This window comes from Prionailurus viverrinus, unplaced genomic scaffold (genome assembly GCF_022837055.1).
Source record: "Prionailurus viverrinus isolate Anna unplaced genomic scaffold, UM_Priviv_1.0 scaffold_53, whole genome shotgun sequence".
Lineage (NCBI taxonomy): Eukaryota > Metazoa > Chordata > Mammalia > Carnivora > Felidae > Prionailurus > Prionailurus viverrinus.
Genome location: NW_025927616.1, coordinates 925,322 through 949,955, shown reverse-complemented (window position 1 = coordinate 949,955; position 24,634 = coordinate 925,322). Strand labels below are relative to the sequence as shown.

The 24,634-nt window shown below is 47.7% G+C and overlaps 2 long non-coding RNA genes across 2 annotated transcripts in view; both read right to left on the bottom strand.

Annotated features, from left to right (window-relative positions):
* The window catches only part of LOC125159638 (uncharacterized), a 40,584-nt gene extending 35,112 nt beyond the window's left edge, over positions 1-5,472 (bottom strand). Inside the window, exons 1-2 of the long non-coding RNA XR_007149857.1 lie at positions 5,413-5,472; positions 2,650-2,843 (exon numbers count right to left, since the gene is read on the bottom strand). This is a non-coding gene — a long non-coding RNA (uncharacterized LOC125159638). The remainder of the gene's footprint in view (positions 1-2,649; positions 2,844-5,412) is intronic.
* Positions 5,473-13,461: 7,989 nt separating this feature from the next.
* Positions 13,462-17,960, bottom strand: LOC125159642 (uncharacterized). Its single transcript, XR_007149858.1, has 3 exons — positions 17,893-17,960; positions 17,233-17,415; positions 13,462-14,746 (listed from the first exon to the last, which is right to left on the bottom strand). It is a non-coding gene; the product is annotated as an uncharacterized LOC125159642 (long non-coding RNA).
* Positions 17,961-24,634: the final 6,674 nt, after the last annotated feature.

The following is a 24,634-nucleotide window of genomic DNA, read 5'->3' as shown; positions in this document are numbered from 1 at the left end:
GGATAGGGCTTTGAAAAAGACAAGAGGGAGGAACCCAGCTGCTTCTTGTTGAGGAAGGAGAGGGTTTCATTCTCTCCCAGGCCTTGCATCCTGATTTGCTCGGTTTGCTTACGGTCGTCCCTACTGAAGGGAGAACATAACCCCGTGAGTCCCGGGTGAGAAGAGGTCTCCTATCAGCAGGCGACAGTTCCAGGGGCCTCTCTCCAGATCCCCTTCAAACAGTCCTTTTCTCCCCAAACTTTGTCCGTTTAGGACAAAAGCGGGAGCCTCGTCCACACAATTTTCACTAATTCTGCTTGAAGGCGCCTTTCGCTTTTAGGCAGAATTTATATCCTAGGGACATCTCCAGGTGATTGACCGCGACACACGGCGACGCTTGTGTCACATGTAAGGAGAAACGGCTGAACGGGACCATCTCTCCACCTGGAAAGCGTACACAGTGGCAGAGGTGTGAACGCCCCTCCAGGGCGTAAAGACTAGAAGCTCGACGGGACTCCATTTGTGTGTATGTCAGAGAGACAGCAAGGCAGAGAGAGTCGCAGAGGCAGACGCAGGGTGGGCGGGACTCTTAGCATTCCCTCCTCTCCGTGAAACATCGCGTCGCGGCCGTTTCCTCGGGCTGCCTGCTCGCTGTCCACTTGCAGCCCGTGCTTCTGAGAGGCAGCCTGTCCACAAGTGAACTCAACAACACGCCCCGGCAGACGGGTGCTGGTCTGAGAGGCTCCTTCAAGGTCTCACCGTGGATACAAGGGCACGGTTTGGGGCACAATGCCCAAAACGAGACGCCCGGAACCATGAATTTAGTAAACCCCCCGAAAAGAGCCGCTGGAAATGTCTCATTTCTGTTGCAAAAAAGAATTCACCCACAAAGATACGAGCGGAAATTAGATTTGAGTATGTTTGCAGGAGCCTCTGCGTCCAGGAAGTGGCATTTATGAGTTTGATTCTGGATCTGTCACTGGCTCCATAAGTGACTTCAGCCAGTGTTTTAGTCACTGGTGCCTGCGTAGCCGCCGGTCGGGGATAATATTCTCTGCCACCCGTTTCTCAGCCATGCCACATGTGCCATATCGTGGCGGTTGTCATCCTGAGTTACTCCTGTGCTCCCGGCACTGTGATGCACTCTACTTGCATTCTTTTTTTTTTTTTTTTTTTAATTTTTTAAACATTTATTTATTATTGAGAGACAGAGAGACACAGAGCATGAGCAGGGGAGGGGCCGAGAGATGGAGAGACGCAGAATCCGAAGCAGGCTCCAGGCTCCAGGCTCCGAGCTGTCAGCATGGAGCCCGACGCGGGGCTTGAACCCACGAACCGCGAGATCATGACCTGAGCCGAAGTCGGACGCTCAACCGGCTGAGCCACCCGGGCGCCCCTACTTGTGTTATTTCTGATCCTACCAACCCTCCTGAAGGTGGGCACTATTCAACTTATAGATGATGATGCTGAACCTCAGAGAGGTTCAGATTTGGAAAAGTCACGCTAACTAGTACGTAGTAGTGACAGGATTCTACCAGACGCCTCTTGTGATTTTATCTTAGTGTGGTTTTATCCATTACTTGATATATAAAAATACGTGTGTATATATACGTATATACACACATATATGTATATACATATATACATACATATATGTATATACGTATATACATACATATGTGTATATACATATATATATGGGGGAGGAGAAGGAAGAGGAGAAGGAGGAAGACGCAAAAGAAGGAGGAAGAGGAGGAGGAGAGGGGGAAGAGGAGGAAGACGAAGGAAGCTTAGGAACTACATGCATGGAGTGTAGGTCCAGATCAAAGATGAGATACGGCCTAAATCAACCAGAGACCGTAAACAAAGCACAGAAAAAGCTACAGGCTGCGAGGACCACGCATAAAACAAAAAGAGAGTATTTAGATGCCTGGTGCGTCCCCTGAAAATCACTGAAGACTCTTAGTTTTCGCGTTGTATCCGTCTGGACCTGGAAAACAAACCAGGAGTCTTACACCCACACCACACGAGACCAGGGCTGTGCGTCCCCCCACATGACGTCTGTACTCGAAGACGAGTCTCTAATGTTTGTGAATCCGCAGCACTGGAAAAATGGTCGTTGACGAGCACACGGGAGCCCACTGTACCGTCTCTGTATTTGGGCAGGACTAAGATTTCCCATAACCTAAGTTTTAAAAGCGAGAAAGGGGGAAAGAGAAAGCAAAAGAAAAACGGCAGTCCGCCTGGGATGGAAAACGAGCAAGGCCTGAAAACAAAGAAGAAATCCTGATACAGTGAGTGACTCGTGAAGGGGCCTCTTTCCCCCGGCTGGACAACAGTTCTAAGACTTCAAGAGGAGAAAATGCAGGGAGGAGAGAGAAAGGTCCTCCTGTGAAAACCCGAGAGTGTTCTCACGAGACGTGAGGGTCTCCAAATGACCAAGAAAAGCCAGCATCTTGGAAGAGACGCCATAGGCGCCCGATATGGCGGAGCCCGAGCGCCTGCACAGGGACCTCGTGAACAAGGGCAGGCGACACCAGACGACTGCTGACAATGAACGTAACCGCATCCCAGAGCAGAACTCAAAAACATGCCGAGGATATTGACATACGCATACCAAAGACAGATCTACACTGATGTCCCCGTGAATCGGTCTGCTTAAGCACTCACCAGGACTTCCAAACGCTTAATTGATCTTTCTCGAGTTGACCTTGTTTGCTGCCATTGGCATGAAGCGGCCAGCTGGGGCTGTGATGGTTATTCTTCCGTTCACGCACAACTTGTAAACCGGTGATTCCCGACGTTTTTCAAGTTACCATGGCTTACTTGATCTTATGAAAATTGTTCCTTTTTTTTTTTTCTCCCTAAAGGAAAAAAAGCTTTATGACATATTTGGTTGTTTTTTGTTTTTTGTTTTTTGATGAAACTAAACAAAACTAAAAGTCCTGGTAATTCTCTTCAAAAAACTGTCTTTCGGGGTCCGTGGCTAGCTCAGCCAGTGGAGCTGCAATCCTTGACCTTGGGGTTGTGAGTTCGGGCCCCAAGTAGAGATTACTTAAAACTAAAATCTTTAGGGGCGCCTGGGTGGGTCAGTCAGTTAAGCGTCTGACTCTTGATTTTGGCTCAGGTCATGATTTCACGGTTTGTGAGATTGAGCCCCACACTGGTCTCTGTGCTGACAGCACAGAGCCTACTTGGGATTCTCTCTCTCCCTCTCTCTCTGTTCCCCCACTCTCGTGCACAGCTCTCTCTTTCTCTCTCAAAATAAATAAATAAACATTTTTAAAAAAAGAAGATCCTTAAAAAGTTGTTTTTCATGGGATGCCTGGGTGGCTCAGTGAGTTAAACATCTGAGTCTTGATTTTGGTCATGATCTCGTGGTTCATGGGATCGAGCTGTGTATGGGGCTCTGTACTGATAGCACAGAGTCTGCTTAGGATTCTCTCTCTCCTTCTCTCTCTCTCTCTCTCTGTCCCTCCCCCAGGTGCTCTCTTTCTCCTTCTCTCAAAATACATAAATAAACATTTTTAAAAACTGTTTTTCTCTTTTTTCAATGTTTATTTATTTTTGAGAGAGGCAGAGCGCAAGCAGGAGAGGGGCGGAGAGAGAGGGAGACGCAGAATCCGAAGCAGGCTCCGGGCTCCGAGCTGTCAGCACAGAGGCCCACGCGGGGCTCGAACTCACGGACCGCGAGATCGTGACCTGAGCCGAAGTCGGACGCTCCACCGACGGAGCCACCCAGGCGCCCTTCTTACAGCAATCTTCACGAGGGTCGAGATATGGAAACAACCTAAGTGTCCATCAGCGAAGGAATGGACGACAACGTGCACACACGCACATACGCGTACATACACTGGGATATCATTCCGCCACGAGAAAGGAAACCCTGACACTAGTGACATCGTGGATGGACCCTGATGGCATCACACGAACTGAACTAAGCCAAGGGGAAACACTACATGGTGTCACTTCCGTGTGCAACCAAACAGTACAAGTCAAGCTCACAGAAACAGAGAACCGACGGGCACCTGGGGGGCCCAGGCGGTGAAGCGGTCGACTCCGGCTCAGGTCATGATCTCCCAGCTCCTGAGTTCGAGCCCCGCGCCGGGCTCCGTGCTGACAGCTCGGAGCCCGGAGCCTGCTTCGGATTCTGTCTTCCTCTCTCTCTGCCCCTCCCCTGCTGGCACTCTGTCTCTCGGTCTCTCTCTCTCTGTCTCTCTCTCAAAAATAAATAAACATTTAGGGGCGCCTGGGTGGCGCAGTCGGTTAAGCGTCCGACTTCAGCCCGGTCACGATCTCGCGGTCCATGGGTTCGAGCCCCGCGTCGGGCTCTGGGCTGATGGCTCGGAGCCTGGGGCCTGTTTCCGATTCTGTGTCCCCCTCTCTCTCTGCCCCTCCCCCGTTCATGCTGTCTCTCTCTGTCTTAAAAATAAATAAACGTTGAAAAAAAAATTTAAAAAAAATAATAAAAAAATAAATAAATAAACATTTAAAAAATTAAAAAAAAAGAAAAAAGAAACAGAAAAGAGACAAGTGGTTGCCACAGCGGGGGAGGGGACAATAGAGAGGTTGTTAAAAGGGCACAAGGGGCGCCTGGGTGGCCCGGTCGGTTAAGCGTCTGACTTCAGCCAGGTCACGATCTCGCGGTCCGGGAGTTCGAGCCCCGCGTCGGGCTCTGGGCTGATGGCCCAGAGCCCGGAGCCTGTTTCCGATTCTGTGTCCCCCTCTCTCTCTGCCCCTCCCCCGTTCATGCTGTCTCTCTCTGTCTTAAAAATAAATAAACATTGAAAAAAAAATTAAAAAAAATAATAATAAATAAATAAATAAATAAACATTTAAAAAATTTAAAAAAAAGAAAAAAGAAACAGAAAAGAGACAAGTGGTTGCCACAGCGGGGGAGGGGACAATAGAGAGGTTGTTAAAAGGGCACAAGGGGCGCCTGGGTGGCCCGGTCGGTTAAGCTTCCGACTTCAGCCAGGTCACGATCTCGCAGTCGGTGAGTTCAAGCCCCGCGTCAGGCTCTGGGCTGACAGCTCGGAGCCCGGAGCTTGTTTCGGATTCTGTGTCTCCCTCTCTCTCTGCCCCTCCCTTGTTTATGCTCTGTCTCTCTCTGCCTCAAAAATAAATAAACATTAAAAAAAATTTTTTTTTTAATAAAAAATTAAAGAAAAAAAGGGCACAAACTTTCAGCTAGAAGATGAATAAGGACTCAGGATCTAATGCACAACATGGGGACTACAGCTGATAATACTGTGTCACATAACTGAAATTTGCTAAGAGAGAGAGAACTCAAATGTTCTCACACACATACGCACAAACACACACAAGATAAATATGGGAGGTGATGGGTGCGTTAATTAACTGGATTGGAGAAACTCTTTCACAATGTACACATATATCAAATCATCACAGTGTATCCTTTAAACGTCTTACCATTTTAGGGCGCCTGGATGGCTCAGTTAGTTGAGCGTTGACTCTTGGTTTCGGCTCAGCTCGTGATCCCAAGGTTGTGGGTTCGAGTTCCGAACGGGGCTCTGCGCTGACAGTGTGGAGACTGCTTGGAATTCTCTTTGTTTCTCCCTCTTCCCCTCTACCTTGCTCCCGCTCTCTCTAAAATTAAACAAAGAAAGATTCTTAAAAAATAAATATCTTACCATTTTTTTTGTCAATCATACTTTAATAAAGCTGAAAAAATAAAGTAAAATAAAATAAAATACCAGCCAACACCTAAATAACTCCTTAAAAAAAAAAAAACTTCTAGAGACAAAAACTACATTATCTGAAACAAAAATTAGGTCAGATGGAATCAATGGCAAAGTAGATATTGCAAAAGAAAAGGTTAGTGAATTTGAGACATAGCAATAGAAGCTACTCAAAAGTAAACAGAAAGAGAAAAAAAAAAGAATTTAAAGAAATAAAATCCTCGGTGAGCTGTGGGCCAATGTCAAGCAGCCTCATATACATGTAATGGGAATCCCCCAAGGGTACGAGGCATAGGGACATAAAACAATATTTGAAGAAACAGTGGTTGAAATTTTTCCAAATTGCATGGAAACTGTAAAGCCACAGATATGTGAGGCCCCATAAACCCTGGCACTTGCAACATGAAGAAAGCCATTTCAAGGCACATCATATCTATGCTGAAAACTGATAAAAAGTCAATTGGCAAAAAAAAAAAAAAAAAAAAAAAAAAAATGAACCTCAACCACAGCCTTCCATCGTTTAAAAAAATTAACTCAAAATGCATCAATTCAAATGTAAAATGTAAAACTATGAAATTATGAGGAAAAAACAACACAGGAGAAAATCTTGAAGATGTTCAACTAGGAAGAGTGCTTAGATCTGACGTTAATAATATGATCCGTAAAAAGGAAAACTTGACAAATTAGACCTCTTAAAAATTAAAAATGTTTGCTCTGTGAGAGAACCTGTTGAGAAAACAAAAAGACAGATTACAGACTGGAACAAAATCTTTGCAAACCACCCATCTACCAAAGGACTCGGTGTCTAGAATATATAAAGAACTCTCAAAACTCAATAGCGGAAAAGCACACAATACGGTTAGAAAGTTGGTTAAGGACATGTCAATGAAGTGAATATACAGGTGGAAAATAACCAAACGACCCAATGTCAAAAATCAGCAACCAGGGAAATGCACGTTAAAGCCACAAAACAAAAAATCTCAGTGCTGGCAAGAATGTGGAAAAACTGGATCACCCAGAGATTGCTGGGAGGAATATAAAAGGCTACAGCCACTCTGGAAAATAATTTGGCATTTTCTTCTCAAACTAAAAATGCACTTACCATGCAACCCAGCCCTAGCACTGTTGGGTATTCATCCCAGGCAAATCAAAACCTGCATACACTCAAAAACCTATACGTGAACGTCCATAGCAACTTTATTTGTAATAGCCAAAAACTAGACTCAACACAAATGTCCTTCAATGTCTAAATAATTAAATACATCGTGGGACATGCACACCAAGGAATACTACTGAGAGACCAAAAGGCACAAATTCTTGGTACAATGAGATCTTAGGCTGGCCTCCAGGGAAAGCAAAAGGCTTTATATTGCGCGATACCATGTAAACGATTCCATGTACATAACATTCCTGAGATAACTAGAATACAAAATGGACAACAGATGAGTGGTTGCCGGAGGTCACGGATTGGAGGAAGGGGGGCAGAGTGGCTACGAAGGTACAGGGGAGCCTTGTGGTGATGAGAGACACTATATCTCACTTGCGGTGGCAATTACAGGAAGCCACGCATAAAGTAAAACTGCACAGATACATACATACACACATCCGTGCACACGCAAATGAGTACATGTAGAGCTGAGGAAATCTGCATAAACTCTGGGTTGTATTAATGCCAATTTCCTAGTTTTAATGCAGTCCTATGGTTACACAAGAGATCAACACTGAAGGAGGCGGCTGAAGGGGACACCGGACCTTCCTATACATTTCTCTGCCACTTCCTGTGGATCTATAATCATTTCAAAAGACAAAGTTAAAGAGAATAAGAAACTTACTATTTACAAAACAACAATATAGCCTAGGGTTTCTTACTGTTACAAAAACAACAATATAGCCTAGGGTTTCTTACGTACTATAGCAAATATGTAAGTAAAAGATATGACAGCAATGGCATAGAAACCAGGAGGAGAGAAACAAAGGTAGACTCCACGGGCTCTCACACTACACCTCCAGTGGCAGAATGTAACCTGGTGGCAGACTGACGAGTTAAAGACAATACCGTGACCCTAAAACCCCAACGTAACCACTAAAACATCAAGGTGAAAAGATACAACTAACAAGCCAACAAAGAAGATAAAATGGAGGGGCGCCTGGGTGACTCAGTCGGTTAAGCGTCCAGCTTCAGCTCAGGTCATGATCTCATGGCTTGTGGGTTCAAGCCCCACGTCGGGGTCTGTGCTGACAGTTCAGAGCCTGGAGCCTGCTTTGGATTCTTTGTCTCCCTCTCTCTGCCCCTCCCCTGCTCATGCTCTCTCTCTCTCAAAAATAAATAAACAAACAAATAAAAAAGATAAGATGGAAACACAAAAAATACTCAAATCCAAAAGAAGCAGCAAAAGAGGAAAAAGGGAATAAAGAACAGATGAAACTAATAGAAAACAAATATAAATGATAAATTTATTTTTCTAATATTTCACATAACCAAATTTTTTAATGTTTTTTATTTATTTTCAAGAGAGAAAGAGACTGCACACAAGCAGGGGAGGGGCAGACGGAGAGGGAGACATGGAATGTGAAGCTGGCTCCAGGCTCTGAGCTGTCAGCACAGAGCCCGATGCGGGGCTCAAACCCACGAACCACAAGATCATGACTTGAGCCGAAGTCGGACGCTCAACCAATTGAGCCACCCAGGTGCTCCGATGATAAATTTAAATGTAATCATATGAGGGGCACCTGAGTGCTTCAGTCGGTTGGTTAAGCGTCCAACTCTTGATTTTGGCTCAGGTCATGATCTCACTGTTTGTGAGATCAAGCCCCGCATCAGTCTGTGCTGATAGTGGGAGCCTACTGAGACTCTTTCCCTCCCTCTCTCTCTGACCATCTCCTGGTCACTCACTCACACGGTCTCTCTCAAACTAAATAAAATAAACTTTTAAAAATGTAATCAGATAAATAATAACTGTGTCCAACAAAAGCAAAATGCACACTCTTCAAGTACACATGGAACATTTATCAAGATGGATCATATTCTGGGCCATAAAACTTATCTCAATAAATGTAAAAGGGCTTAACTCATACAAAGTATGTTCTGTAATCACATGGAATTAAATTAGGAATAACAGAAAGATATCCGGAAAAATCTCAAAATATTTGGAAATTAAATAACACATCTCTAAATAACCCATGGGTCAAAGAATAAATCAAAAGGAAAATTAGAAAGTACTTTTCATGACATGAAAATGAAAATACAACCTATCAGAGTTTGTGGGATTCTACTAAAGCAATTCTTATAGGGAAATTTACAGCACTAATTGCCTATTAGAATAAAAGAAGGGTCTCAAAATCAATGACCTCAGGACCTATGATATGAAACTAGAAAAAGAAGAATAAATGAAACCAAAGTAAGCAGAACATAGGAAATAACAAAGATCAAAGAGAAAATCGATGAAATAGAAAACAGAAAAACAACACACAGAATAAATGAAATCTAAAGGTGGTTCTTTGACAAGATCAATAAAATTAATACACTTCTAGACAGACTGATCAGGAAAAAAGAGAGAAGAGACAAATTACCAATATCAGGAATGACAGAAGTAAGTGACATCACTACAGACTTTACAGATACTAACGGGATAACAAGAGAATATTATAAACAACTTTATGCTTATAAATTTGACAACTTAGATAAAACATTGTTTGAAAGATGCAAACTACGAAAGCTCACTCAAGAAGAAATAAATAACTTGAATAGACTTTTTAAAAATTTTTTTAAATATTTTATTTATTTTTGATAGAGAGAGAGCACAAGTGGGGGAGGGGCAGAGAGAGAAGAAGATGCAAAATCTGAAGCAGGTTCCAGGCTCAGAGCTGTCAGCACAAAGCCCAAGGCAGGGCTCAAAGTCACAAATTGCGAGATCATGACCTGAGCCGAAGTTGGACGCCTAACCGACTGAGCCACCCAGGTGCCCCTTGAATAGAACTATTTCTGTTAAAGACATTAAATTAAATTAATTAAGGTTTAAATCCTTCCACAAAGAAAGCTCCTAGCCCAGATAGTGAATTCTACCAAGTATTTAAGGAAAAAGTAACACCAACTCTACACAGAGTCTTCCAGAAAATTGAAGAAGAGTAAATAATTCCCACTTCACTCTATGAGCTAGCACTGCTCTGATACCAAGGCCAAAAAACATTATAAGAGAAAAAAACCACAGAGCAATATCCTCATGAACATGGATACAAAATTCTTAAATAAATTTCAGTAAATGGAATCCAACAATTATTAAAAGGGTAGTACAGGGGTAATACAGTTGGTTAAGCGCCCAACTCTTGATATTGGCTCAGGTCATGATCTCACAGTCATAAGATCAAGCCCCACATTGGGCTCTGTGCTGGGCATGGAGCCTGCTTGGGATTCTCTCTCTCTTCCTCTCCCTCTGCCCCTCCCCTACTTGTACTCACTCTGTCTCTAAAAAAAAATAAATAAATAAATAAATAAATAAATAAATAAATAAATAAATAAATAAAAAAAAATAAAAATTTTAAAAGAGTAGTACATTATGACTAAGCATGGTTTATCCCAAGAATGCAGCCTCAGTTTAACATTTGAAAAAGAATGTCAGTCATTCTATTAACAAATTCATAAGAAACACCATGTGCTCATCTCTAATGCAGAAAAAGCATTTGATAAAATGCGACACTTTTTCATGACAAAAAGACTCAACAGACTAGGAATAGAAGGAAACTTCTTCAACCTGATAAAGAGCATTATGAAAAGCCTGTAGCTGGGGCACCTGGGTGGCTCAGTGAGTTAAGCATCCGACTTTGGCTCAGGTCATGATCTCATGGTTCGTGCGTTCAAGCCCCACGCTGACAGCTCAGAGCCTAGAGCCTGCTTCAGATTCTGTGTCTCCCTCCCTCTGCCCCTCTCCTACTCACACTCTGTCTCTGTCTCTCAAAAATTAATAAACATTGAAACAAATTTTTTTGAAAAGTCTATAGCTAACATCATAGTTAGTGGGGAAGAACTGAATACTTCCCCCCAAGATCAGGAACAACATGAGGACATCCATTCTCATTACTTCTGTTCAACAGTGTACTAGAGGCTCTAGCCAGTGCAATCAAGCAAGAAAAAGAAATAAAAGGCATCGAGGTTGGAAAGGAAAACATAAAGCTGCCCTTAGCCCCAAACAATATCATCATCCAAGTAGAAAATGTGATGGAATCTAAAAAAAGGTACCAGAACTAGTGAGTTTAGTAAGTTTAATAAGAACATAAGAGCAATATAACAGGTCAATTGTATTTCTTATACTCACAACACAAAATCAGAAACTGAAATTTTTCAAAATAATACTATTTATAACAGCATCAAAACAAAAAAAAAAGAAAATTGGGATAAACATGGCAAAAGGTATGCAAACAGCTACGCTGAAAACTACAAAACATTGCTAAAGAAAATTAAAGAAGAGCTTTTTAAAGGGTGGAGAAATATACATTTTCCTCGAATCTGAGAACTCAATATTGCTAAGACGTTGACTCTCCCCAAATTGTTCTACAGATTCAGTGCAATGCCAGCGAAGATCCCAGGTGGATCTTGCAGAAATCAGCAAGGTGATTTTAACATTTAAATGAACACGTGGAGAGCTTAGAATAGCCAAAAATCGCTACGAAACAAAATACAGTTGGAGAACTCAAACTACCTGACTTCAAGATTTGTATAAAGGCTACAAGAATTGAAAAGTGTGATTTGGTGTAAATAAGCACACAGATGAAGGGGACACAACAGGGAACCCGGAAATAGACCTACACATATATGGACAACTACTTTTTGACAAAGCTGCCAAAGTAGTCAGTGGAGAAAGGGCAGGGCTGGAATGACTGGATACCCACGCACAAACACAATGACCTCCAGTTCATACCTGGCGCCATATGCAACATGGAGTGATAGGTCTAAATGCACAACCAAAAATGGTACAACTTCGAGAAAAAAATGTTGGAGAAAAATCGTGTGATTTGGAGGCAGGCAAAGATTACTTAGAACACCAAAAACGTGACCCCACAAAAGAAAAATTGATAAAGTGCACTTAGTCAAAATCTTAAATTTAGCTCCTAAGAGAATGAAGATGACTTGTAAACTGAGAGAAAACCTTTAAAACGTGTATCTGATAAAGGATTTGTATTCGCACTACATAAAAAAACTCTGAAATACTAATAACGAGAAAACAACACATTTTTAAAGTTTATTTAGTTTGAGAGACAGAGAGAGAATGAGAGCGAGAGGAAGGGCAGAGAGAGAGAGAGGGAGAGAGAGAATCCCAAGCAAGCTCTGAGCCCGACTCAGGGCTCAAACTCACAAACAGTGAGATCATGACTTGAACCGAAACCAAGAGTCAGACGCTTAACCGACTGGCCACCCAGGCGCCCCAACAACACAATCTTTTAAATGGGCAAAGCAGTCCCACACGCTGGTGGAAACATAAGATGGTCCGACCACCTTGCAAAACAGTTGGGCAGCTCTTTACAAAGATAAGCAGAGCACAGGGGATTTTTAGGGCCGTGGAACTGTGGGGAGTAAGTTTAGCAATTCCCTGAGTTTGCGCCAATAGGTTAACAGGGTTTAGGACTAAAGCACCTAGGATTAGGTAAACAGAGCAAAAGTGCCCCCAGCATAGTACAAGATCAGAAAGCTGCTTCCACAGAATGCAAGGTCCACAATAGGTAAACAGGTAAACAGGGCTACAGACTGCACAGCAGGGTGAAATTGCCCAGATCTGAGCTAGTTAGCAAAATAAAGGTGCCTTGTTGACCCTGAGGTAGCATGCTCAGTCCGTCTTATCCCCTAGACAAGTTAAGATAAACAGACATGCCTCGTGCCTGCCATAAACAGCCATCTGCCCTGCGTCGGGATTTTGTTTTGTATTGACCCAAACCCCTAACACCACATATCTTCGAAACCCCCTTTCTCTCACACGCGAGTTAATGTTCACAGTTTTATTGTCTCTTTCTGCACGTCCATCACCATTGTTTGTAAGCCTTCTGATCCTACTAAATACGGAGCAAGGACCCTTACTCGGAGCTCTTGTCTCCTCCCGGTCATTAGCCTCTCTCATATTCAATTCTGCATCTTCTCCCTTGCTGGACAAGAGAGAACTCCAGACTCAAAGTCTGTGACATGGAACTATTCTGAATGATACTGTAACGGTGGATACATGTCATTATAATCTGTTAAAACCCATAGAATGAACATTGTGTGTCAACTACACTCAAGTAAAAAAAAAGAAAAAGAAAAAACCAACATAGAACGTAGAGCATCAGGAGCAAATCCTTAGGGATGCTGTCGATGGGTGATAACAACGTGTCAACACGGGTGGACAGATCGGAACGAATGCACCATCTGGTGTGGGGTGCTGGCGGTGGGGGAGGCTGTGCCTGTGTGGGGTAAGGGCTGCGCCAGAACTCTCTGTACTTACCACTCAATTTTGCTGTGAACCTAAAACTGCTCTACAAAATAAAGACTATTTGAAAAGACAAAGGGGGTGAAGTATGGATCCACGCTACAACACGATGAACCTTGAAAACACCACACGGAGTAAAAGAAGCCAGTCCCAAAGGACCACATACGATATGATTTCATTGACATGGGATGTCCACAGTAAGTAAATAAGAGAGACCAAACGTGGATTATTAGTGGGTAAGAGCCACCAGGGGAGGAGGAAAACAGGGAATGACTATTAACTGGCAAAACACAGTTTCTTCTGGGTTGAATGTTCTAAATTTAAGAGAGCAGTGCTGGTGCACAGCTCCGTGAATGTACTAAAAACCACTGAACTGTACACGTAAGTGGGTGAATTTTATGGTATGTTCACTAAAATCTCGAGAAATGTTTTAAAAATTAAAAACTATGAAAACCGAAAGAAGAAATGATTTATACGGTTATTCTGGAAGGCACACACATGCGAGGAAAAGTATATTGTCAAAAACAGACATATACGTGAATTCGTGACATCTCTTTTACTTGTGGTCTCGAGTTGGACATGGGACCAGGACAGCAGGAGCCCCTTCTGTGCGGATATTGTTCCATGGAACACTGGCATGATGATCTCCCCACGGAAGGAAAGGGGTAAGAGTCGTACTGGTTATGAAAACATCTACTCTCCAAAACGTATAATGACTCAGAGGTAAGTCTGTATTACACATCTTTTGTTTAAAACGTACAGTGATGGGGGCCCCTGGGTGGCTCAGTCGGTGAAACATCCGACTTCAGCTCAGGTCATGATCTTGTTGTTCGTGAGTTCAAGCCCCACGTCGGGCTCTGTGCAGACAGCCCAGAGCCTGGAGCCTGCTTCGGATTCTGTGTCTCCCTCTCTCTCTGCCTTTCCCCCGTGCATGCCCTCTCAAAACTAAATTGAACATTTAAACAAAGATCCTTCTGTGCATTTATGGAAGCCCAGCTCCACCCCACCCACCCCACCTCCACGGCAACAACACTCAAAATTCAGTAATTCCAAGAACGACGGCACCAACAGATCCATTTTGCTGTGCGCAGAGTCCTACCAGAGATCCGAGTTGTGTGATTTCTGTTCTTTATGAGAGCAGTGGCCCTGTGCCGTGGTCTGGGTGAGAACAGGAAAACGGGTGGGTGCCACTGAGGGTCCCCATCTGTAAGTCTGGCTTCGGTTAACACGGACCCACGAGCTTGATCTTCACTTCCTGGAGACCAGAAGTTCGTAGTCGCGGGCTGTGTTGGCAGGTCCGTGAGGTCATCCAGGGTCAGCCTTCTGCCGTGGTCCTCGGTGTGTGGCCCCCGTCCTCGGGCTGACATGGTGGCTGCTACAGACCTGGAATGTGGTCAGCAGCCGCGGGAAGGGGAAAGGGCAAAGGGAGGTGCTCTGACTGTTCCGGGAGGTAAGGACGGAGCTGCCCTGAGCAGGGAGAGGGCGATGGCCAGCAGGTCAGGCGCCCGGCTGTTTGGAGCCAGAAAGACGGTGGATGCAGGAACCGATCCCGGGATAACACGCGTACTGTCCTGACCCTCGAGGGCACAAAAGGGCTGACGTCCGGAGCTGAAACGCCTGGGTTTAAAGACCAACAACCTTTCTTAAAGACCAATGGCTGCAAAGGAGTTCACTGCTGTGTTCAGGTCCCACCCTCCAGGGACCTCTCCCCACGAGGACTGAACTCGGCACCGGGGACTCTGAACATCTTGCACGTTCCCCAAGGCTGCTTAGCTGCCCAGGGTTCTTGAACTCACGAACAGCGAGATCACGACCGGAGCCAAAGTCGGACATTCAGCCGACTAAACCACCCAGGCGCCCCAGAAATATCTTCTGTTTACCGAGGCCGGCGGGAGGGGGGGGGGGGAGGGGTTGGTAAGAGGGAAGAGGGGCATGAGAATGCAAAGCGGAGAGACAGGTGACAGGTTCATGGTGAGCTGAGTGAAGGGCACGGTCAAGCAGGGGCAGGAAACACGGGTATCGGACAGCGAGAAGCACAGAGAAGGTGGCCGCTTTCATCAGACCCGGCTCTCCTGCCGGAGGCAGGCCACCCCACCCGAGCCCTGTTCCGAGTTGGAACCTGGGAGAATCTGCCTCGCTCGCCCGGTGAAAGGTGCTCCTGGGGCCTCACACCCGCGAGGCGGCAGGGACCTGAGCGCGGGCTTGGCTCTCCACCTGGAGCCCCTCGGAGGGGGGCAGCCTGGCAGGGGCTGCTGCCTTCCCTCCTGTGCCCCGAGGAGCTACCACAAGCTCCAGGACCAGCCTCCCCTCAGCAGCGGGCCGGTGAGTGAGTGCCAGGTGCACGGTGCTCCCTCAAAACGCATGAAGGGACTAAAGGTGCCTGAATGCGGAACAAGGGGGGCAGGAGCCCCGGAGGGAACATCCTGCGCTTCTGGGCATCCTGCCTTAGCTGGTACTTCAGCTACAATGTCAAGTAATTCACCCCTTCTGTGCACAACAGATCTCAGAGGGAACTAAAGCTATAAGATTAAAAAAGCCTCTCCCCACCCCCCCCAACTCCCCAACACCTGCCGGCAGGCCCTATACAGGGCTGGTGCCTCAGTACGTACATATTCTGTCCAGATACCTTCTGTTGAATGTATTTGCAAGAATGTAACTTATAAACAATTTCATTAACAATAACTCACTTATAAAGTACATCCTACATCAAAATTACTAGCAAGGGCCGGGGTTGGGCCGGTGGGGGAGTAGGGTGGGCCCTTCCCCGGGAGCAGTTCCTGGGATGGCCACCAGGTGTCAGAGCCACCAACAATGCTCCCAGAGCCCTGGGCAGGGGAGCGCCAGGAAGGGTGGCAAGACCCCCCTGGCAGTGCTGGGCCCTTTGGTGCGAATTTTGTCTACTACGGCATTGGGTGGGGGGAGTAAGGGGAGCTGCAAACCCCTTAAATTCTCAGGCCACAGATTCCCATTCACTGGGTAGCCTCTGATCCTTGGAGAAGCCATGAGAGCGCGGCGGGGTTCTCTGGGGAAGCGTTGAGGATGGCCTGGGCCGTCTCCCTTCCCCAGCCAGAGGCCAGTGGAGAGGTGAGCACCGCGGGGCACACAGAGGCGGGCTCGGCCACCCCTCCTGCACAGGTAAAGTTCTGCACGCAGAGTCGCGTCCAGCCGGGCCTGGCCCTGTCCAGCAGGTTTGGGGGCTCAGCTCACGGGCAGCGCCCAGGGCGATTCCGGGGTGACCAGAGCCAGCCCATTACAACAAGGTCGGGGTGGGGGTGGGGGGCACGACGACCGTGGCTCCAGGCAAACAGCACATCTGTAGAGTCTCCAAAAGGAAGAGGTCCCTGGACCACACCCCACTTCTGGCCTCGGGTCCAGACCCACTGCACACTGGGGCTTCTCACGGGTGAAACTTTACCACCTATAAGGATGCCAAGCTTGTGGGAGGGGGTGGGGGTAAGGGGAGAGCTCGACACTCCCCGTACCACATCACTGACGTCTAAATACGACTCCAGATTCGTGATCTCCACGCATTCTGACAGGCAGATGAAGGTGACCTTTTTCTGTGATTGGAATGGCCTCATAGTCTAAACTGGTCCGTCCCACACAGGCCACGTGAAGCAACAGTAACTATTGAAGTCACTCTACACCTTACATGTCATGTGTGTAATTTAAAATAATACACCTGTTGCCATACACGTAATAAAAGCGGCAATTATCGTTAAAACGTAGGTAGTGTTCATATTCAAATGCGACCATGCATTTTATGCTCGATGTCTCAAGCGTCATATTCAAGCCAAATGATTCACTTAAAAATAAGAAAGGACAGAGCAACATTTAGAGTGGGATCCACGTTAATGAACCACGACTGGTACAATAATCGTTGCTTTGATGTGGCCAACACTGGTCTGGCCGTGGAGGTGTTTTGTTCTCCATTCTCCTATTACACATGATATCAGAGGTACGGAATTGAAAAAATCTCTCATAATGCTAACCAGACTACTCCCGTGATCATTTCAGAGGGAACACTGTCCCTGAGGAGGGACAGACAGAGCCAAGGGAAGGGGCCGTCGAGCACCACCCTAATTTGCTCTGGGTTTGCCTACCTCAGGAAGCCTCCCCTCCTGGATCATCCTGGACCCACTGGATTCCTGGTAAGTCAACGAGCCTCCCAAGCCCATGAATAGTCTAGTCTCCTTCATGAGGCCACTCATGTGACAGGGTTACACTAAGGCCCAGACAGATGCCACAGGTCAGTGTCTCACGAGATCCTCCAAGCTTCTAGGTCTCTGAAAAAAAACAAAACAAAACCATGGGGTGTCGAGGGTGGGAAAGGATGGAATTCAGGCCCCGCCCACTTCGCTGAATCAAATACCTGCTTGCCACACGCCCCTCCAGTTTAATCACGTTTTGGGAGGGTGAGTCAGAGAGGAGGTGGGCGGCCGTGCTTGGTTTTCCAGGCATATGGTACCCTAATGACCATGACTCCTCCCTCCACTTAAACCTCCCTGCACAGACACTCCTCCAAGCCCTGCACCCGGCCAGGCAAAAGGCCTGATTCAGAATCTCGTCTCCTCACCGGTACCCGAGGCTGATCCCCTTCCATAAAAGGGGGAAGGATATCATCAACGTGAACGCACAAAAACAGATGACTTCCTGAGTCACACCTGAGTTTGGGCGCAGAGTTTGGGTGCAGGGTAAGATCAAGCTAAAAGCTCAGAGGTCACGGACCATAATTATCCCTCCAGAAGGGCAGCCTTCCTTACCCGTAGCCACGCAGCTTCTGAGGCCATGACAAAGAGCTGGGCCCGTCGAAACCCCGGAGGAGGAAACATTCCTCACCAGGTCTCCCAGCCCAAGCTTCCGTGACAGGCACCAGAGGAGTAAACAGACTAAGCCAATAGAAGCAAGCGAGAACTGGTTCCCCTGCTCTCTAGATGGCTCATGACATTTCAATTATGCTCAGCACAATATAGCCAAATTATTTATAACCTGTATGGAGCCTCCTGGCTTCACAGAAGAAATCTTAGTTGGTGGGGTTGAAGGAAGCTAGAAGTAGAGACCAGAGAAAAGTTCACAAGTAGAAATGAGCCCATCCAAGGGGCCGTTTGCGTCCTGGATACGTAAAGCATGGCGACTTTTGTTCAGGAAGCCGTGAGGGTGGTGTGTTTGGGGAGGTGCTTACTTGCAATTTATTTCTCCGAATAATGTAGCGTTCATGTTCCGTCTCTCTCTGTCCCTCCCCTGCTCGAGCTCTGTCTCTCTCTCAAAAATAAATAAACATTAAGAAAGTGTGTTTATAAATAAATAAATAAATAAATAAATATGGACTATTAGCTTTAAAAAAAAAAAACAGGGGGTGCCTGGGTGGCTCAGTCGGTTGAGTGTCCAACTCTTGGTTTTGGCTCAGGTCATGACCTCATGGTTCATGAGTTCGAGCCCCATGTTGGGCTCTGTGCTGTCAGCACAGCACAGAGCCTGCTTGGGATTCTCTTCCTCTCTCTCTCTCTCTCTCTCTCTCTCTCTCTCTGCCCCTCCCCCACTTGTGCTGGCTCTTCCCCTCTCTCTCTCTCTCAAAATAAATACAGAAACTTAAAAAAAAAAAAAAAAAGAACAATCTCAGGTCACCACTTTGCCAGCCCCACCTTAGATGACTAAAGGAAGTCACTGGGAACAGAACTGCCCTCAAAGTCAGGAATGTATGACTATCAGGCCTCGCCAGGACATCTGGGCAAGACACCTGGCCATCACGCATGTCAGTCACGGTCACCTTGTCTGAAAAGTTTAGAGGCCCAGATTCCTTTCAATACTAAATGACCACACTGCAGAGTTCAATACACTTTCTAGATGGTCACTTCCCACAGGAACAACGGGGAACATAACTAATAGGAGAAAACCCCCCAAAATAGATCACTGTGCTGTAGCAGGGTCTATCCCACTGTGTAGACGTGGCCTTGGTGTGGCCGGGTTGCTTGGTTAATCAGACACAGGGATGTGAACACTTTTTCGGGCAAGAGAGCCACCACCCGCAGGGGAGGACGATCGCGACTGCGGTGGGGAGCACCTCTCTGGGGGACAGAACGAGCGTGGGTCTTTTTTGAACCGAAACCCAGTGTCTCAAGGGAACATTTTGAGCCAGAAAACAAAGCGGGCCGACAGGCTGTCTGGAGCCGCGACTCCTGCTTTTCAAGTTCACGCTCAGCCTACCTGTGGTGAGGCCTGTGGTTGCCACACCGGGGCTGTCCGCAGGGGCCAAGTGTGCTCAGAGAGGCTCTCGTTACATAACCCTCGGCCACGGCCCCGCACGTGCATGAGCGGGCACACATGAGATCTTGCACACTGCGTGCACGGGAAGGGGGTTAGCACACACGAGGCTGCAGGACAGTGACAGGGGTGAGCTCAGGGCCTCCTGCCGCACAGGTTAACAACAGCAGCATTTCACATTCCTGTGGTGGTATGAACCGTGTGCCTCGGGCGAAACAAAGGCTCCAAGAAGAGTAGAAAGCCAAGCGAGTTCTCAGTGAGCAGCTCCTACCCACAGGCCCTCATGACGCGGGGGACGTGGGGTCGGGCGGGGGAGACTCGGCATCTAGTGCTCCTGTGTCAGCTGTGAACGCCGTTCGGCCACTGCTGGTCAGTGTCCAGCTTGCTCCTGCTCCAAAGAATGAGCCACCTTTGACTCCAAAACCAGCTTTACCCGCTCCCTGCCCCCCTGCGATCTCTCTCTCTCCCCTCCACTCTCTCCACACCCCCCCCTGCTCTCTCTCTCCCCCCAACGCTCTCTCTCCCCACCTCTGCTCTCCCACCCCCCCACCCCCGCTCTCTCTCTCTCTCTCTCTCTCTCTCTCTCTCTCTCTCCACTTCTATCTCTCAGAGGCATTTTCTTCACCGCACCCTATGACCGGCCTGGCTTCAGGTAACCAGGGCTCATTCTAAGTCACCTTGTTGTCACCCCGAGGCTTTGTGTTATCTGTTGCCTGAGCCTGGAATGCTCCCAACCCTGATCTTCACGAAGGTGGCTCACAGAGGTCTCGGCCTCCGGGGAGCCCCTCAGAGGGGCCCTCCCCGGCCCTCCAACTCCAAGCATCCCCCCACCCCGCATTCTGTCACGTGACCCTACCCTGATTCCCTGCCTGGCACTTCACACCCCCTCATTTATTTCCTGTGTGTTTCTTTCTTGTCTGTCTCCTCTCGCTAGCATGCAAGCTCTGTGGACGTGGGCATTCTGTGTCTTGTTCACGGACTGTTTCTAGCCGCTACAACAGGGCCTTGCACATGGCCAGTGCTGGAGAGCGCCAGCTGAACGAGCGGACGGACAGTTGGATGAGGGAGGAGGGCAGAGGAGGCCATCCCTGCGAGGGGCCGATGGTGCGCTGGGAATAAGGCAACGAGGACTCCAGAGTCCGCCATGGAAGACGGACATTTACCCGAACCAGTGTGGTGCAAGAGAAGCTCATGGAAGTGTGTGCAGCTGTCTGCTCGATGGGAATGTGAGGACAGTCTCAGGAAAGGTCAGAGGTGGCCAAATGGGCAAAGGAGACAGAGGGGTGACAGGGAAGGCACCTTGTCGGGGAGCGTCACGGCCAAGCAGCACGTCTGGGAACAGACCGCAGGTTCCAGAGGAGCCCCGCGTGACGCAGTGAGGGGTGTGAGGCCTGGATGGGGTGGGGGCACAGGCCAGTGCAGCCTGGAAGGGGGGGCACGTGCCAGGTCTTAAGAGAGCCTCGCGCACCAGTCCCCGTGCGCTGGATTTCAATCCTCTGAGAGGCGGGAGCCATTGAGGTATTTTTAAGTAGGGAGGTGACATGATGGGTTTTGACTTACAAAGATAGTTTGGGTGGCAGTGAAGGCCACGAGAAGAGAACAGAGCAGAGCACGTGGGTCACTGTCCCCTCTGGGCCTGAAAACGCCTGGATGTCAGCGCCCAGCAGCAACAGAGAAGGAAGAGTGGTCACAGACTGGAAGCTGTTAAAAGGGTGGAATCAGTGGGACTCAGTGACACTCAACGTGCGGGAGGTGACGGACAGGACGGGGCTGTGGTCTGTGTGGCCTCGCGCGTGGGGGTCGAGAGGCGGCCAGGCCAGAGTGGCCGGCTCATGTGAGGCCGCCTCAGGGCCGCCTGCCCAGCCAGTTATCTTCGGCCCTTGAGCCACCGTCGACGATAGGTCCCTCTGATGGGTGCACATCCAGCCCACGACATGGGTGATTTATCTGCTCGTGAAGATCCGCATGTTAGGATTTCAGCGCGGCCGTTCTTGGAGGCACACGCTGGGCCACCGCCACAGAAGCATGACTATTGGTCTAAATATAGACGCGCCTGTCACCTCCGAGAAAGAACAGACCAGAAGCCGTGGTTCCACTCGCTCCGAGGAAGTTTTAAGGGGAGAAAATTAAAGAACAAACCTTGCCCTGTCTCTCACGGCTGTGAATCTAAGCAGCGAACCACGACTGCCTCACCTGCTGCCCTTCTCCTGCCCTCCTGGCTAACTCGGGCCCCAGAATCCTCGAGAGCAGCCCCCTCCCCAAGACAGTTCTCACAGGCCTCAAGGGATACCTCACAGGGGCTGAAGAGCGGGTACAGCCGGCTGGCTGGCCCAGTGCTCTGCAAGGACCCCACTTTATTCCTTCTGTCCTGCCCCCCTGCCCCGTCCTCTCCCCCCCCATCCCCCCCACCACGAGCTGCCACCACGAGAACAAATGCACAATTCGGAAAGCGTGGGCTCTGGTACCTGGCTGCTTGGTTGAATCCTGGCTTTGCCATGTGGGAGCTGTGTGACCCGGGCAAGTTGCCTAGCCTCTCTGTGCCTCCGTCTCGAAAATAACGCGGGAAAATAACGCGGTGATTAAATGAACGAAGCGCACGGTGAGGGCCCAGCAAATGTTCGCTGTTGTTCCCACGGCCGCCCCTCCCAGCCCTGGGGAAGCCTCGCTAAGTCCTAAGACAGGGAGCCCAAGCTGCGGGCATCCTGCTGCCAGCTCAGGGGCAGTGCCCTCCTTCTGCAACATGCTACCAACGGGGCCGGCAGAGCAGGAGAGATGGCGTCCACTGTTTTCTGAAGTTATCATTAGAATGTTCTTGACGGTTTATCCCCACAGCCCTCCCTTCTCACGTCGTCCTCCCGGGACTCACTGCAGTCAGAGTCTTCCGGGCCAGGAGACAAGTGAGTGACAGACACACACGGTCTCCCTCCCTCGGGGAGGGGCTTTGTTACAGGGTCAAGTGGGGCCAGCCTGGCTCCTGCTCCCTTAAGATGGGCTCTTCCCAGGAGAATCCCTCGCTCCTCACCTAAATAGATTTCTGGAGTCTTCCAAAGGGCGGGTTGAGTCCGGTCCTTTGGACGAATGAAAGCCCAGTTGCATTGTTACATTATGTGTAAGTGGAAAACGAGTATAAGCTGTAAAAACATGCTAAATTCAAGACTAAAACAATAGTTCTGAGATGGACTTTTAACTTATCTTGGATGATGAGCTACCTGTCAGCAATCTTAACATTAGGACAGGGAGAGGAAAATGAAATTTTAAACATGATACCCATTCACATTAACATCAAAAACACCCGTCTGGCGCACAGGAATCAATCTTACTGATTAAAGAGGTGCAAAACCTGCCCAGGGAATCCAGAGACATTACCAAGAAAAAAGAAAGAAAACCTATATAAATGGGACAGCATGCCGTGTTCCTGGGCACAAAGGCTCAATGCCGTGAACATATTCGCTTTTCCCAAATTGATCTACGGATCGTATTCGATTCCAGTCAAAATCTTGGCGATTTTTGGTGGAAACTGACAGGATGACTCCATTTTTTTTTTCTATGAAATGCACAGGACCAAGAGAACCAAGGAAATCTTGAAGAAGAAAAACACAGTTGAAAGATTTACTCTGTCAGATGGCAAGACTTATCATACGATTACAGCAGTTAAGTCAGTACAGTATTAGCACAAACTTTGGCCAGCAAAGGCGCAAAGATACGTGAACCGACCAAGAGAACCAAGAGGGTTTAGAAACAGACGCACACGTGTGCCAGTCTCTAATTCATGGTGACGACACCACACTGCGGGGCAGAGAGGAAGGCATGGTCTTTGGACCCTCCGGATGTAAACACGGAAAAACAAATGAGCCTTGATCCTACCTCACACCAGTCACAAAGCTAAACTCTAGGGGCGTCTGGCTGGCTCAGATGTAAGAGCGTGTGACTGCTGGTCTCAGGGTCACGAGTTCGAGCCCCACGTTGGGCGGAGAGGTTACATAAGTAAATGAACTTTAAAACAAAAAGTCTCGGAGTGTGGACGTATCCAGGGCAGGCAAAGGATACCTCTGAAGCTTGCAGAGTCTGTCTGAGAAGAGTATCTCCGTGCCCTTGAGGACGGGGAATGACTTCTGAAGTAGGACACAACAAGCACGAACCATAAGGGGAGCAATTGATGAATTGGATTTCATTAAGAACTTCTGCTCGTCGAGACACCATTAAGAGACTGAAAGCAAACCACACAGCGGGAGAAGGAATTTGCAGGACGTGGGTCCAACAAAACACTCACACTCACAATCCATAAAGAATTCCACAGATCAATGAGAAAGAGGAAACACATTGTTAAAAGGAGGGAGACGCAAAAGACTTGAAAAGGCGCTTCATAAAAGAGAATATCCCATGGCACCCCGCCCCCCAAAAAAAGAACAACTATTTTAAAAGGGCTCAACATGATTAGTCATCAGAAAAACGCAAATTAAAACGACGGTAAGACGCTGCTCAGGTCAGGCAATGTTTGCTTTCGTGGCAGGGGTAGGGGCCTCCCAGGAAAGAATCCAGTGAGCTGCACACTTAGGGATTTATGTGCTCTTCTCTATTTAGGATGCTTTCATAAACATGTTTCCTAAAAAAGCAAGAGACTTGAGAAATCTATCAAGCAAATTTAATGTGGAGACCTGACTGGATCTTGTTTCACACAAGGCAACTGTTAAGAAAGGGTTTGTGAGAATTCGGCCATCAACTGCATATTTGATGATAATGAAGACGTTGTTCCAGCGTTTGGGTGACGTGATGGTGTTGCAGCGAGGTCTTGGGGCGCCTGGGGGGGGGGGTGCAGTCGGTTCAGCGTCCAGCTCTTGATTTCGGCTCAGGTCATGATCTCGTGGTTCGTGGGACTGAGCCCTGCGTTGGGCTCTGTGCTGACAGTGCGGAGCCTGCTCGGGATTCTCTCTCTCTCTCTCCCTCCCTCTCCCTTGGGCCCCCCACTCCCGCTCGTGTACACGTAAGTATGAACTCGCTCTCTCAAAATCAATAAACATTTAAAGAAAAAGGACAGTTCTTATCGTTTAGAGCTACCTACTGAAGTATAAATATGTACATTATAAATAAAATAATACCTTAGATATGCTTCAGTAATAACCGACGAGGGAGGACAGTAAAACAAGAATAGATGAGTCACTGGCCAGTATTGCTGGACAGTAAGCACCTGGGGATTGCTGCACAGGTGGCCCTTGAACGTGGAGGGCAGGAGCACTGACTCCCCTC